General features: G+C 45.4%; 1 protein-coding gene across 1 annotated transcript in view; it reads left to right on the forward strand.

The window, feature by feature from the left end:
* The window catches only part of unc13ba (unc-13 homolog Ba (C. elegans)), a gene marked incomplete at both ends in the record, with an annotated part of 217,013 nt that overhangs the window by 52,889 nt on the left and 149,575 nt on the right, over positions 1–14,549 (forward strand). The gene's annotated exons all lie outside the window — the stretch shown is intronic.

Genomic DNA, 14,549 nt, shown 5'->3' on the forward strand with positions numbered 1-14,549 from the left:
GATTATTTGGATGCTGAACAGAAAATGTGGGAGGATGAAGATAAAAGCATTATCTACCGGATCAGTGACAGTGGTGAGTCCAAAGGCAGCAGGTTCTTTCAGATGGTGGAATGTGATGGACTATCCCCAGAGGATTTGCTGGATGAGAAGACACAAAGACAGAGGCATGGCTTCGGCGGTGGAGAGGTACGGTTAGTTTACAAGCAAGCCGGCAGCTTTGAGGATGAATCGTCTCCCCCAGAGATTGATATAATTCCATCAGTCAAGCAGCTACGACAGCAGACCGACACAGAAAGTCTGCTTTACAAGACCAGACTTTGGGCCAAAACTGCTTTAGAAGACACACTGGAGAACTACGCAGCTTTTCGTGAGGAGGAGGCTGCTCGGGAGGAGGCTGCAAGGATCAGAGGGAGGACTGAATACAACTCTGTTGGTTCTGATGAGATGCAGTATTCATTCGGATCTGAAGAGGAACTGGATGATCTGGCTTTCACTGAAGGAGATGCTTCTTATGAATATGAAAGCTACTACTACCCTGATATGTCCAGTGTGGTAGGACAAAGTAAAGGCAGAACAGGACGTGGACAGGATCCTATGCTTTCTCCAGTAGAAGAGCCATGTGACGAATATATAGATCCAATGGATGAATTGCAGAGCTTAGTGGACTCTGTGTCTGAATACCTGGCTGTAAAAGAGGAGGAAATTAACAGCTATGAATCAATTCCTAAAGCACCTCGAAGAAAGCTTCCACCGCTTCCAACTGATGCAAAAGTTGTGCAGCCGGAGGAAGATCATAGCCAAGAGGTCAAGCCTGATGTTAAGGAGGACAGTGCTGTTGAGCAGGGCATAGCTGGAGTTAAAAATGCAATGAGCTCATTGTTCAGTTCGATCACAGGATCAAAGTCTCCCAGTGAGGTAGAAACCTCAGGTACAACTCCATCACCCCAACCACCACAGTCAGACTCTGGTATTTCAAAATTACTATCTTTCATCCCTAAAGCTACTACTGAAGTCACAGAAACCTCTACAACTGACCCACCTACCTCCCAAGCTTCACCCCAGCCTGATTCTGGCATTTCAAAGCTTCTTTCATTCATCCCCAAAAGTGGTGGAACCTCTCCACCAGTAGCTGTTGTTCCTCCCGCCTCTCAGGAGCCCACCGCAGAGAAAAAGTTTTCACTTCAGTCTCTTTTGCCTTTTCAGTCTTCTGAACCCCCCCGACAAGCTAGCCCAAATCAGACATCAGCAAATGCTGATGCAGAGGGGCAAGGTAACCAGGCATCATCTGGGCTTGAATCCATGTTAGGAAGGCTTAGCCCTTTGAGGCTTTTTTCAAGCGCACCCTCGTCTAGAGAACCATCACCTCAGCCCTCAGACGTGAGAAGTTCATCTGCTGCAAGCAAAGACTCCCAACAGAGCTCTGTAAGCAGAGCCGTGAGTCCGAGTAGGGAAGGCTCACAAACAGAGCGTCAGTTATCAGGCGAGATGAGACCAGGTTCAGGAACTGGGTCGGTTGAGCTTTTGCCAGATACAGCGAGCGGGTCAGTTGAGCTTTTGCCAGACACAGCGAGTGGATCGGTGGAGCTTCTTCCAGAGACTGAATCATCTGGTGAACTACCTGATATTCAGCAAAGAAGAACAGCTGTGGGACCTGAGCCAAAACCTGAGGGCAACTCAGAGGAAACAGGATTCTTTAGCCCTTTTAAGAAATCCCTCTCCACGCTTATATCGACAGCCCCCCCTGAAAATTCCTCACAGAGTGACACCAAACCTGCAGAGGAGTCATTTCTAGGCAGCAAACTCAAAATCCCATTTTTCTCAGAAAATGTTTCCACACCAGCTGCACCGAAAGCCGAAGGGGGAATGCTATCAGGGATTCTTAAGTTTGCAACAGGTGAAGACACAAATACCCCTCCAAAAAGTCCATCCCCTACCCCTACTAGATCCCCTTCTCCAAATCGTGCTGCACTTCTTGATAGTGTACCTAAAGGAAACACAGAAACTGGCTGGTTTTCTAACCTGTTTAAGGTAGCCCCAGGTGAACCTGCCAAGGAACCTCCAAAGAAACAAATGACTCCCACTGTGACGCTCACCAAACCTAGTGGTCAAACTGAGCCTCATATTGAACAAACAGTCCCCGGAACCACAGAGGGCAGTGTTTCCAGTGCAGAGCAACCTTCTCAGGAGCAAATGTCTGAAACCAGTGCCATATCTCAAGAACCAGTTTCTAAGTCTGAGGAAGGCAGATCACAACCAGAAACCTCACAGCCTCAAGGGATTCTTTCTGGGTTGTTAAAGCTAGGATCAACAGAAGATGTGTCATTTGATAAGAAAACCCAGGGCGGGGACAGTCAACCTCCACAGGGAGGTTTGTTGGCAGGTCTGTTTTCATCACCTTCCCAATCTCCTCCCCAAACACAACAGAGTTCTGCCACGCCACAAGCAGGGGGTCTGCTGTCTGGTTTTCTCAAATTTGCCACAGATTCGGTTTCGACTCCTCCTAATCAGTCAACTTCACCAGAGGGGCAACCTGGTCAATCAGGGCAAACTCCAGCTCCAGAGCAAAGCCAACCTGCTGCTGCACAGCCATCTGCTGGAGGACTCTTCTCTGGGTTCTTAAAAAAAGCTGCAGATACAGTCACTGGGTCTCAACCAGCACAATCCAGTCAAGAGTCACAGCCAGAGGTAGCAGACCAAACATCAACAAAGGAAGGACCTGAGCAAAACCTGAGTCAAGGGGCAGCTCCTTCTGCACCTACAGGGTTTTTATCAGGACTGAAGAAATTAGGATCATTAGAAGGAGCGCTCTCTAACAAAGGTCAAGCGGACCAGCAACCTGGAGCCACAGATCAGCAACCAAAGAAACAGCAACAGACAGAAGCAGCAGCTAATAAAGTACCTCCAAATGCCACACCACCACAGCCAAGTGGACTATTTGGAGGTTTGCTGAAAATCTCAGAACCTGCTCCACAGCAAGCCCCTCCTAATCAAGGAGGCTTCCTGTCTGGTTTGTTTGGAATCGGAGGACAAGACTCTGCTCCTGCAAGCCAACCCCAGCCCTCCCAAAGCCAACCACATGGTGTCAGATCTGGTAACCAACCTAGCCAGCCACCAGGAAACAGACAAAACTTGCAAAGACAAAACCAAGTTCCTCAACAACCGCCCCCCAGTGGTCCTGGAGGGATGCTCACTGGATTATTCAACAAAATTGCAGATGTTGGTGCTCCACAGCCACCAGCAGGGAGTCAACAAGCTCAGCAGCAAGCACAAAGACCAGGGCCCAAGACTCCTCAGCCACCCCCTAATCAACAAGGAGGCTTTCTTTCTGGGCTATTTTCAGCTGGCCCCACTCCTCCTCAGCAGCAACCACCTTCTAGCCAGCAAAACCAGCAGCAACCCCAACAAGGTAGCAGACAACCTCTACGAAGGCAAAACCAGATACCTGCACAGCCTGTTGCCCCTGCACCAGAGTCACAGCAGGGTGGACTGTTTGGACTTTTTAATAAGTTAGCATCTAGTGATAATTCACCACAGCAGCCCAGCACACAGATGGGGTCTCAGCAGGGCTCTAAACCTTCTCAGCCTGCAGGTCAACAGGCATCTCAACCCAGTCAGCAGGGAGGATTCTTGTCTGGTCTGTTTGGACAGCCATCGCCTCCACAGCAACAACAGCAGCCTAGCAAAACAGCAAGCCCTCAGCAAACAGCAACACAACCACAAGCTCAAAGTGGCAGCCTGTTTTCAGGTATTCTTAAACTGGCATCTAGTGACAATTTACCACAAGAACAGCAATCACCTCAACCTCCTCATGCAGGAGAACCAGATGTTAAGTCAGGACAAAATCCACCTCAGTCTGAATCCGGAGGACTATTCTCTGGCCTGTTAACTAAAATCTCAGCTACTGTGGAGCAGTCATCACCTGCTGATCAGGTGAGCCCTCAAAAAACACAGCAACAGCAGCCACCACGTGCGGGCCAAAATCGACCGCAGATTCAGAGAACTAAACCAGTAGACGTGCATTCCTCTCAAGAAGTGTTGACTGATAGGGATTCAAAAGGTCCTGCCCAAAAGGGTATTCTCTCAGGCCTTTTTAATGTCACAGAAGAGCCGCAATCAAAATCACAGCAGCCATCCGCGCCTCATCCTGCAAAGGAGGAATCAAAAGCCAGCACAAGTGGCACATCATCTGGCTTATTGTCCAGCATTTTCAAAACAGGCACAAGTGATGGAAGCACTTCTGCGCTAGAAAAGGAAAAAGGCCCTCTTGATCGTTCAGTCCCAAAGAGCAAAGAGATTGCTTCAAGCACAGCAACACTCACAGCCACTGTTAATCAAACAGCTGATACTCACAAAGAAAGTCTGCATTCTCATGTTCAACAAGATCCCACAGTTACCCCAACACAGCGCTATCTCGAGGAAATTCAGCGTCTCTTGTATGGGACAGCAGATGAATATGGTTACAAAGACCTGTTATACAATTTTACAGAACATGGTGTTATTCCACCAGACTTGTATGAACACCAGTGTCTTATAGAAGCTCTTTTGTGGCAACAACTCAATGATTATGCTCTTGCTGAAGCGCTTGCAAATCAAGTTCAAGAAAGCAACCGGACACACCAAAGGCACATACCACCTGTAATTATAGCTCCCCAACCGGAGACTCACATATGGTTAAATCCAAAAGAAATGGACATCAGTGACTTTAATGTACCGTCACATCCATGGAAGAATGCTGCTGCCCAGCTTTTTGAGAGCAGAAATCGCTTTCTTGAACCAGATGAAGATGTCATTTTGTTTGACATGACCTGCAAAGACAAGAAATCTTGGAGTAGCTGTGACCATTTGAATGATCTCAATGGTAATAAGAAACCGTGGATCGCGAGGGGTAGTGCTCTTAATCTCTCGACAGAAAAACCAAAGACTCGATTTAGTAGATGTCAGTCGCTTACAGAATATAGTGTACAAGAGTTCAGCAAAGTGGCAGAAAAAAGGGAAGTTAACAGTCAATTAAATGGTGAAGACTTTGACTTGAAATCGGCAACTGAATTTTTAAAACGCCTCGCAACAAAAAAAGGTCCAATTGACTTAAGACGTGGCGCTCTGGATTTAAGTAGGTCTGCAGGCACTGCAGAGGCTGGAGATGAAGAAATGCTATTTGAGGACACAGAGTGGTACCAGCAATGGCTTTCACTACTAGAACAAGGTTTGTGGTGGCCAGCTGAGGCTGGGGACTGTGGTTATTATGTCTACACAGATGAAAACTACATATACTCCCTTTTAACAGACAAAGCTGGTCGGCATCTTTATGCTTGTGCCACAGAAGATGATATGCAAGCTCTAGGAAATATCACTGAAAATATTGCTAACATTTTGAAACAAAAGGAAAATGATAAAGTGACCCTTTGTGGTTTTAAAATCCCGCTTGGTGACGAGAGTAAATGCTTCTGGGCTCCGGGCCAACAGCAAAATAACTCATTGCTATCAGATGCACCCGTTAATCTCACATCTGCCCTAAAAAAAGGTGAAAAAATAATGAACATGAATTTGGAAAGCTTCTCTCAAATGTTTCAGGAGTCTATCTCTTCTCAAGCTGAACAAGCTGTAGACTTTACTGTGTACAAGCTTAAAAAAGTAAAGGTGGAGTCTGTACAAAACACTTACAGCTTTCAAGAGGAACCATTGGAAGCAGCTGATTTTAGTTTAAATACTCTAAAAGGTGGGCATGGAGGTCCATATTGGAAAGATCAAAGACTAAAAGATGTGCTTGCACCATCGTCTGTGTGCTCTCCTGGGCGCCATTCAACTCCAGTCTCTCAAAACAAACGCTATCCAATTCCTGAGATCAGGATTGCTGATGTAGATGCTGATGCAGACCAATCAAGGCTAAAATCAAGCTCCATACTCTCAAGAACAATCAGAAAGCCCCCTGACATCGAAACGAGTAAATCTGAAACACAACCAACATCTACCAAGCCAACATCTATGCCAAGAATGCTTTCAGAAGCTTCAAAAGTTGTGCAGGGGACCCCAACAACTTCAAAAATACCAGGACCTGTACAGCCAGGAAGGAAGCTGCCTTCGCCATCTCCTGCCACGACAACCAGCAGTTCTCCAACTCCCTCAGCACAGGGAGCCTCTGTGAGGAGTTCATCTATGACATTCACTGCAACTGTGCCTACTGTCCCCCTGCAGAGACCTCAGCTCACAAGGCAGCCATCTCAGGCAGATAAACCCAAAGTAATATCCCAAGCAAATAAGACCATGGGCACAGCAATCAGCAAAGACAGGGTCACTTCAGCAGTGAGTGAAACATCCACCCAACCTCAGAATCAGCCACAGGATGCTGCAAAGGAATTTACACCTAAGTTACACATACTAAATGACACTTCAGCTAGTGAAGCTTACCTTTACAACAGAAATCAGAAATCTTTTTCCACTCTTGTTGGTTGCCAAATATCCAATAAAGTCCTTGATTTTTCTGCCACAACAAACCAAACTCAAGAGATCAAACAAAAAGAATTGGGTGATGTCAGCAGTGAATCTAAACAAAAAAATGAGATTGTTGACTTTACAAAGTACAAATTGAAAAGATTCAAAGAGAAGCAGCAGACTAAAACTGAGGTGAATGAAGACTTGACTGAAAATAGCGTAAATGCTGTAGATCTTACTAAAGAAACAGAGGAAGATGAAGTTGAATGGCCACCTTCAGATCATCCCAGTGTTGGTTTACTACAAGACACTGCAGCAGTTTCACAGACAAAAGTGAACAAGCCTGCTGTTCAGCTGAATACAACAGAGAGAAGAATGTCAAGGCCAGGAGTTGGAATTGGCCATGTTCCTCCTTCAGTGCATACCCAGCAACCAGTAGCTTCCCAGAGCACCTCTAAAAGAGCAGAGACAAAGCAAAGTGATGTCAAAGCCCCTAGCAAAGCTCCAGAAGTTATTTCTCCCAAGCTAACCCGATCTCCTGCTGTAAAATCAGACAGCTCTGATGCTAAAGTCACATCAGGAACAACATCAACCATTACTGGCATTTCCACTACAGCATCTAACCTTGATGGAGGTGTCAAACAAACTGCAAAAATTGAGACAGTGCGATCTCTTCCTACTTCACCCCTGATGAGCCCTGTTATGAGAAAACAAGTGGACATTAAGGAACAACTGCCCAAGCATCAAACCCAATCTTTAGTTACAATCAGTTCTCCACAGCAAAGCCCTGGTGACTCTAAAAGAATATCTATGCCCCTTTCCTATCAAGTTAAGGAAAAGGCCCAGCACTATCAACAGACCACTGCACCAGCAAATACAATCAAAGCTACACTAGACATGTCTGTAAAAGCATCAGCCCAGCCGGTGCAGCAAACAGTTGTGCCTTCGAAAGATCTTGCCTGTGAGGCACTTTCATTGACAAGGAGAAAACCGATAGCTTGTGTAGAGCCAGAAAAAAGTTTAAGTCACCAGGACTCTATTGACTTGACATATAGAGCGGTATCTCAACAACAACCAGAGTATATTTATTCACCACTGGTAAAGGAACCAGCCAGTTCATTGAATACCACACAAGACATGGCCTCAAAATCTGCCAGCTTAAGGGAAGTTGCTCCAAATGTGGCCTTCCCCCCTGAAAAACCACATGGTGACCCCACAGTCACTAAACGAGCTGTTCATCAGCAGGAGGCAAAGATGAAGCTTCACAGTCTGTCAGACTCTGTGCTAAATCAACAACAATCCTGGCAAATAAAACCAGGGTTCGCGACACAGTCAAACCAGTCATCTTCACAGTCATTAGTCATGAAACTAACACAGGAGACATCAGTGTCAATAAAACACCCCTCAGCAATGGTGCTGGATATGTCACCAAAGTCATGTCAAGGCATGCTGGAAAAAACAGTATCCCAATATGAGTGTGCTCCAGATCAAGCACTTCCACTTATAAATAAGCCAAGTGCTAGAGCAATTGCAAGGAGAGGTTCTGTTGGGATCCCGCTGGTAGTGGACCCAACTTCACTGGAATCAAAAAGTGTACCACAATCCCAAGAAGTGACCCCTGTGCAAAAAAGTCCAATCCCTGACAGACAAGCTGTCCCTGTTCTGCAGCAGCCTCCTTCTGGCTCTGAGGCAATGCAGCGTTCGTTTATGTTACAATCAACTACCAAACAGTGTTTGCTCAGTACAGCTCCAGCAAACTCTGTAAAAGCAACAATTGATATGTCAACAAAAACATGCCATTCTGGTACAATTGCACAATATTCTGATCCAGTATCACTTGTGCGCACAAGACGATCAAGCTTAACATATTCTCAAGGAGATCCCGTTGGTGTTCCACTAATTGTGGAGACACAACATCCCCAGGAGCAACCCAAAAGACAGCAGACAAAAGCGGTAGGATCACCAAAACCGATCCAACAAAGATTTTTGCAAAGCGGATCTCAAGAAACATCTGCACCTGCTAATTCAATCAGAGGCTTCCTAGACATGTCTCCAAAACCCCAACAGAAGCAATCAGAAACATCTCCGGTGTTCATGTCAACGGGAGTTGTACCATTAGTCAGGGACAAGACAACTATAATTAGGAATGGTTCTGCTGGGGTACCGCTTATAGTGGAACAACCTGCTAGTCAACAAAGAAGACAGGTTATGAGTGGACTCAACACAACTGAGACTCTGCACAGACCAGTTTCCACGTACCATTGTAATGACATGTTGTCTCAGTCAAAGACCACTTACAAGGACATAAAGCAACAAAACATGCCAATAGACTTCTCAAAAGAAGGCTCAGGTTCTCATCATTCAAGAATTCAAACTGAACTAAAATATGGAGAGCCCATGAACTTTATAAATAAAAAAGCAAAGAAAGAAATATCTGAAAGAATGCAAAGTGAGCAGTCACAAAAGAAAAAAACTGTTGGCATTGTTGATCTAACCATGGATCTTAAAAGCACAACAACAGTTGTTGATAATCAGGATGCAGAAGATTTTACCTCTCCTTATGTTTCTTTGCCACCTGAACACAGTATGTCCTGTCCACAGCAATATATACCTGCAAACACTATTGAGGAAGCTCAGAGGTCATTACAATACATTGCTGAAAGACAGACTACCAGCCAACCTGGAATACATTACCAAACACAGTCAAGACCAAGAATAAACACAGAACCAGTGAATTCTTCATGTTATTCTACAGTTCCCATTGAAAGGATACATCCTCCTCAGCACTATGTTGCCCAGGCTACTCAGGGCAGTGGATTGACTAGTTCATCACCTCAAGGTGCATATGAGCAAGTGGGTGTTCAACTCCAAACCCAGAGATCAGAACAGGTGCCTCAAAACATACCTCAGCTGCAAACACAACAGTCAGTTCCACACCAACATTACCAACCTCCTGGTATGCAAATAGACCAGACTCCATTCAAACTGAGCTCTCAGCCACAGGCTCTGAAGTTACAAAAGCAAGATACAAGTGCTCGGCAAGACATGTTCCAAAGACCTAAAATCCTTATCAAACAGGCGACTGTGGACAGCTATGGAAGCACTGAGGAGGGTGAAGACAGTGGAGCAATAACAACTAGTAAACCTCCATCTATTCCCTATTCTACCCAGCAAATATATGTTGGATCTCAGTCTGTCCCTACCCCATTGCCTTTGAACGCTCAGTCCGCTGTCATTGTCAAACAGGCACAGAGCAAATGCAGAATTGATCCTTCGTTACCTTCTGGCGTGATACAGCCTGTCCAAAGTGTTTCAGGTGCAGTAAATTATACACAAGGACCTCCTCCGGTATCAAAACAACCTGATACAAGCCAAAGTCTTGTAACTGCCCAACGTTATTACACACCAACCTTGCCTTTAAATACTGTAGCTTCAATTCAAAGTGCAACACAAGTTACAACCATAGTATCACAACCTGCAACAAGACATGTTCCAATGCCTATGATACAAGATATGACTAGCTATCAGAGACAAGGCTTCAAAACTGAGCCACAGAGACCACAGGTACCTCTAACACCTGCAGGGTCCACCTCTGTCAAAGGCTTAATTAACAGATTTAATGGATTGGACTCACAGCCTTCTACTGGTCCAAAAACAACTGCTGGTGTGCCTCACCAGACTGTGGTTGTGTCTAAACCTCTGGAGCATAGTACTTATGGTCATTCACCACAGATGTCTACTGTTGGACAAGAGATGGTCTCTCCAGTAACCCCTGTTTGTTCAAGCATGCAAATTCCTGTTGTGTCAAGATCTCAGTCTTGCACCCCAGTGACACCTGAAGGTAACTTGGCTTCTTCATATGAACCACTCAAAGGTCAGCCTGTAGCTGTGCAATCACAGTTGGCAGCAGTCACTTTACCATTCACTGACTCACAACACAGAGATTTGATTTTAGATAATGCAAGCCAGCAAGCATCCTCACTGGGGTCACCGGTGAATTTTATCCAACAACCACAAGCAACATCAACTGTAAGCCCAATAAGAGAAACACCAGTGAAAGAATTGGCTCCTCCTGAAACTTCATCAGTGAAACCACCAGAGACCATGCTGCAAGAAGGAATCCAAAGTATTGATGCTTCACAAATACAACAGGTCACATCAAAAGTGGTTGCAGAAGTGAGTCCTGCTATTGCGAATATAATGGCTGTATCTGAATCTGACATGTTACAACAGCAAGGTTTAAAGGAGACTAAACAATATATATCCACCGAGTCCATCAGTGCCAGTAGCAGTAGTGACAAGACTTCTCCTGAAGGCATTGTACCACAAGAACAAAGGCAGCAGCCAAGATCAATCTATATTGGTATTAATTCCCCAGAAGTACCACCTGTTGGTACAGAATATGAACCGGGTGAGCCAATGCCTTATGTGAGGCTGCCTCATATTTTTGTCTCAGCAGCAAGCTCACCAGAAGAAGATGCAAATGACCATGAATTAAATGAATGTAACAAGCCTGATTTGACAGAGGTTGGTGTCTCTGAAGTTACCACTCCCAGTGCAGTAACGCCAACAGACAATAAAGATACTTTACCCACTGATGTTGTTGCACAGTCGGATATTTCTAAAGATTCTAGTACAATAGAATGCAGTAACATTGAAGTATCTATTGATGTGCCTAAGGAGGAGACAAAGACTTGCACACCAGAAATACCACAACAGATCAGTACAACAGATCATAACCATGGAAATAAACAAGACTTTCAGAGCATATCGATTGAGAAAAGCTCAGCAACAGAGACTGCCATATCTGATATTGTAGTAACAAAGACTACTGAGAATCATGAGCTGCAATGTGAAGAGACTTCCACTGAAAAAGACAGAGGACCCGTTGAAGTAGTAAAACCTGAGAACGACGTAGCTTCCCAGGAGAAAACCGCTTTAGCAGAAAAACCACCAGAGGGTGTTGAATCAATTCAAATGTCGACCCTCAAGGGAGACAGCAAATTCCCTGATGTGGGGTTGCCTGAAGTTCAGTCACTGAAAGAAGAGACCTCAGTTTCAGATGTTAAATTGCCCGAAAGAGTGCAAGAGCTTTGTGACAAAACTGAAAAGGATGCTCCTTTATCTGTGCCTGAGCTCAGTCTTGCCAAACCTTCCACAGAAGAAACACCACTCTCCAAGGAAGATAGCTCCACTATTGAGGATGATAAGCCTAAGGTTGAACAGCCTAATGAACAAGCTGGAAAAGGCATATTTTCAGTGTTTAGTGGTTCCTCAGCAACTCCACAGCAGACCTCTTCTCAAACTGGCTTATCAATTCTTGGTGGCATTCTTCCTGGCTCATCTAGTAAAGACACTCCTGGGACAGGGCTGCTCTCAATGTTTGGTGGGTCAAATGCCCCCTCTTCGTCTGAGACCAAAGACATACCACCACAACCAAGTCCCCAAGAGCCTCAGGGTAAAGGTCTTTTCTCCATGTTTGGTGGGTCCAGCAGTCAGCCCCCATCTGGTCCAAGGGGTCCAACTGCTCAGGGTGTCCGGCCCAGAGGTCCTCCACCCAAAGAACCTCCGGGAAAAGGTCTGTTTTCCATGTTTGGTGCACCTACACCCCAACAACCACCTAGTCCGAGAGGTCATCAAGGGGGTGCCCCACCAAGGGGACCTGCGGCTGGATCATCTATATTTGGTGGTATCATGCCAGGTTCTGCACCAAAGGATGCCCCAGGTGCTGGTTTGTTTTCCAAGTTTGGTGGCCTTGGTCCTCAGCCCCAAGCAGGACCTAGAATGCGTCCACCTGGACCAACAACCACACCACCAAGACCCAGTGGTCCAGATATCCCAGGGAAGGGACTGTTCTCAGTGTTTGGTGGGCAAAGCCAAAAACCACCAGAAGCACCACCTGTAGTTTCTAAACCACCTGAATCAGATGGAGTTTTCTCAATGTTTTCACTTGGAGGGAGTTCTGACAGTAACAAACCTAAAACTGGGTTTGGCTTGTTTGGAATGTCTTTCATGGAGGAAACAAAAACAGAGCCAGAAAAAACTCCTGTTAAAGAGGAGCTTGCTTCAGAACCAGTTATACCCACAGACACAAAAGCTTTTTCCGAAGAACCAAAGGAAACCATGAAAAATGAATCCTCTGAGTCTCTCCCTACATCATCAGTGAAGGAAGAACTTCAAGTTGAGTCTCAAGATGTACAAGATTTAACCAAATATGCCGCTAAAAGTGCCACAGAAATCTCTGGTCCCCAGACAGACATTGCTGCTGATAAAGAAAATACAATTCAACAAAACCTTTCTTGTGATCAAAATGCCGCAGTTGTGACTGAAACCTCTATTACAGATACATCAAACACAATTAGTAATCTGCCAGAAAAAGAGACACTCGTGGACCCCCAGGCTGTAAAAGAAGTCCATGACACGCAGTCAGACATTTTAGGTGAATATAAAGAACCACAAGACTTAGTGGACGTTGAGAGACAAGCAGCTGAATCAGAAACTGATATTTTAGAAGGCAAGCACATAACTGATAGAGATGACATCAAAAGCCCATCAGTGGAAAAGGACACCATCCAAATGCCAGAAAGCAGTGAAGATTCAATTGAAAAGGCAACAGATTCTGATATGACTGGAGTAGATCAAATGAAAGCTGTTGCTGAAGGGGAGGTAATGCCTTCAGAAACAGGAAATCAAACTGAGGTGACTTTGAAAGTTATTGGTAAAGAGGAAACTCCAACTGCTGATGTTGACAAATCATCAGAGGAGCCTTTAAAAGTTGTTGGTGAAGAAGAAACACCAGCTGCAGATGTTGCAAAACCATCTGAGGCTACAAGAAGTGTCGATGAGGAACCACCAGCCGTTGTTGATGCTGAGAAATTATCTGAGGAGTCTTTGAAAGTAGCAATTGAAGAACATAACGATGTAAAAAAGGTAATTAAAGAGACAACTGTGGTGGATTCAGCCACAGAAATCGCGGAAATACCTACCAGAGAAGCTGTGATGAGTGGAGTTTCAGAATCGGAGAAAGACTTGAAAGCCTCATCTGAAGAAACTGAAGCAAAATCAGAGTCTACTAAAGAACCTGTAGGTGGATTAGAGAAAACCGCTGAAGGGGAAACTCCTAGTAAAGTAATTGTGTTGTCAAATGAAGAAAAATCTGTTGAGGGCAGCCAAGCAGCACCTGCTGGTCCTCCACTGCAGCAACATCCCATGCCAGGCATGCCCAGGACACCTGGCCCACCAGGGCAAAGAATGGGAGGACCAAGGATGGAAGGACCACGAATGGGTGGACCACGGATGGGAGGACCACGGATGGGTGGTCCAAGAATGGGTGGCCCAAGAATGGCTGGACCGAGACAACCAGGACCACAAAAGCCCCCTGAACCAGCTCCGTTTTCTGGTTTCATGTCTATGTTTTCTACCCCAAGTACACCAAGTAAAACACCAACTGTTGGTGGATTTTTTTCAAGTTCACCTGGATCGCTTTTTGGCTCATCTCCAGCTCCTCGTCATCCACAACAACAACAACAGAAAAGCTCATTTTTTGGTCTTTCAAGTAGCATCGGGACAGAGTCCCTGACCAGTGACCTATTTGGTATGTTCAAAGGTCCAGAGTCAACAAAACCAGAGGAACCACAACAGCCAGACAAAGTGTCTGAACATGGTGATCCTTCTGCAAACGTGTCAAACTCCGAGAAGACTGAAAAGTTGACTGAAGAGAGTACATCTTCACACGAAGAAGTTAAATGCATAGAGGACTCTGAACTGCCTGAAAAGGGGGTAGTAGAAGAAGTGGAAAGAAAAGACAAAATAGAAGCAGAGGAAGGTTCTGTGACTGAATCTAATACCACAACATGTCCTTCCAAAGAAGCAGGGGTTGAGGAACATCCAGAACATTCAGAAGAACCAAGTGCTGAAGTGTCTGATAACGCTGCACCAGCCACAGCTTCTGAAACCAAGGGCATGTTTGAGATACCCGGTCTGACCACTCCTAAATTTGGCTTTATGTCAGTAGCTGCCGAAGGAACTTCATCTATTGGATCCCTTTTCTCCACCACGCCATCCTCAGCCACTGCTGCCAAGACATCCCAGCTACAACAGGCAGATGGTGGTCTCTTTTC

This window comes from Telmatherina bonti, assembly GCF_933228915.1.
Source record: "Telmatherina bonti genome assembly, chromosome: 13".
Lineage (NCBI taxonomy): Eukaryota > Metazoa > Chordata > Actinopteri > Atheriniformes > Telmatherinidae > Telmatherina > Telmatherina bonti.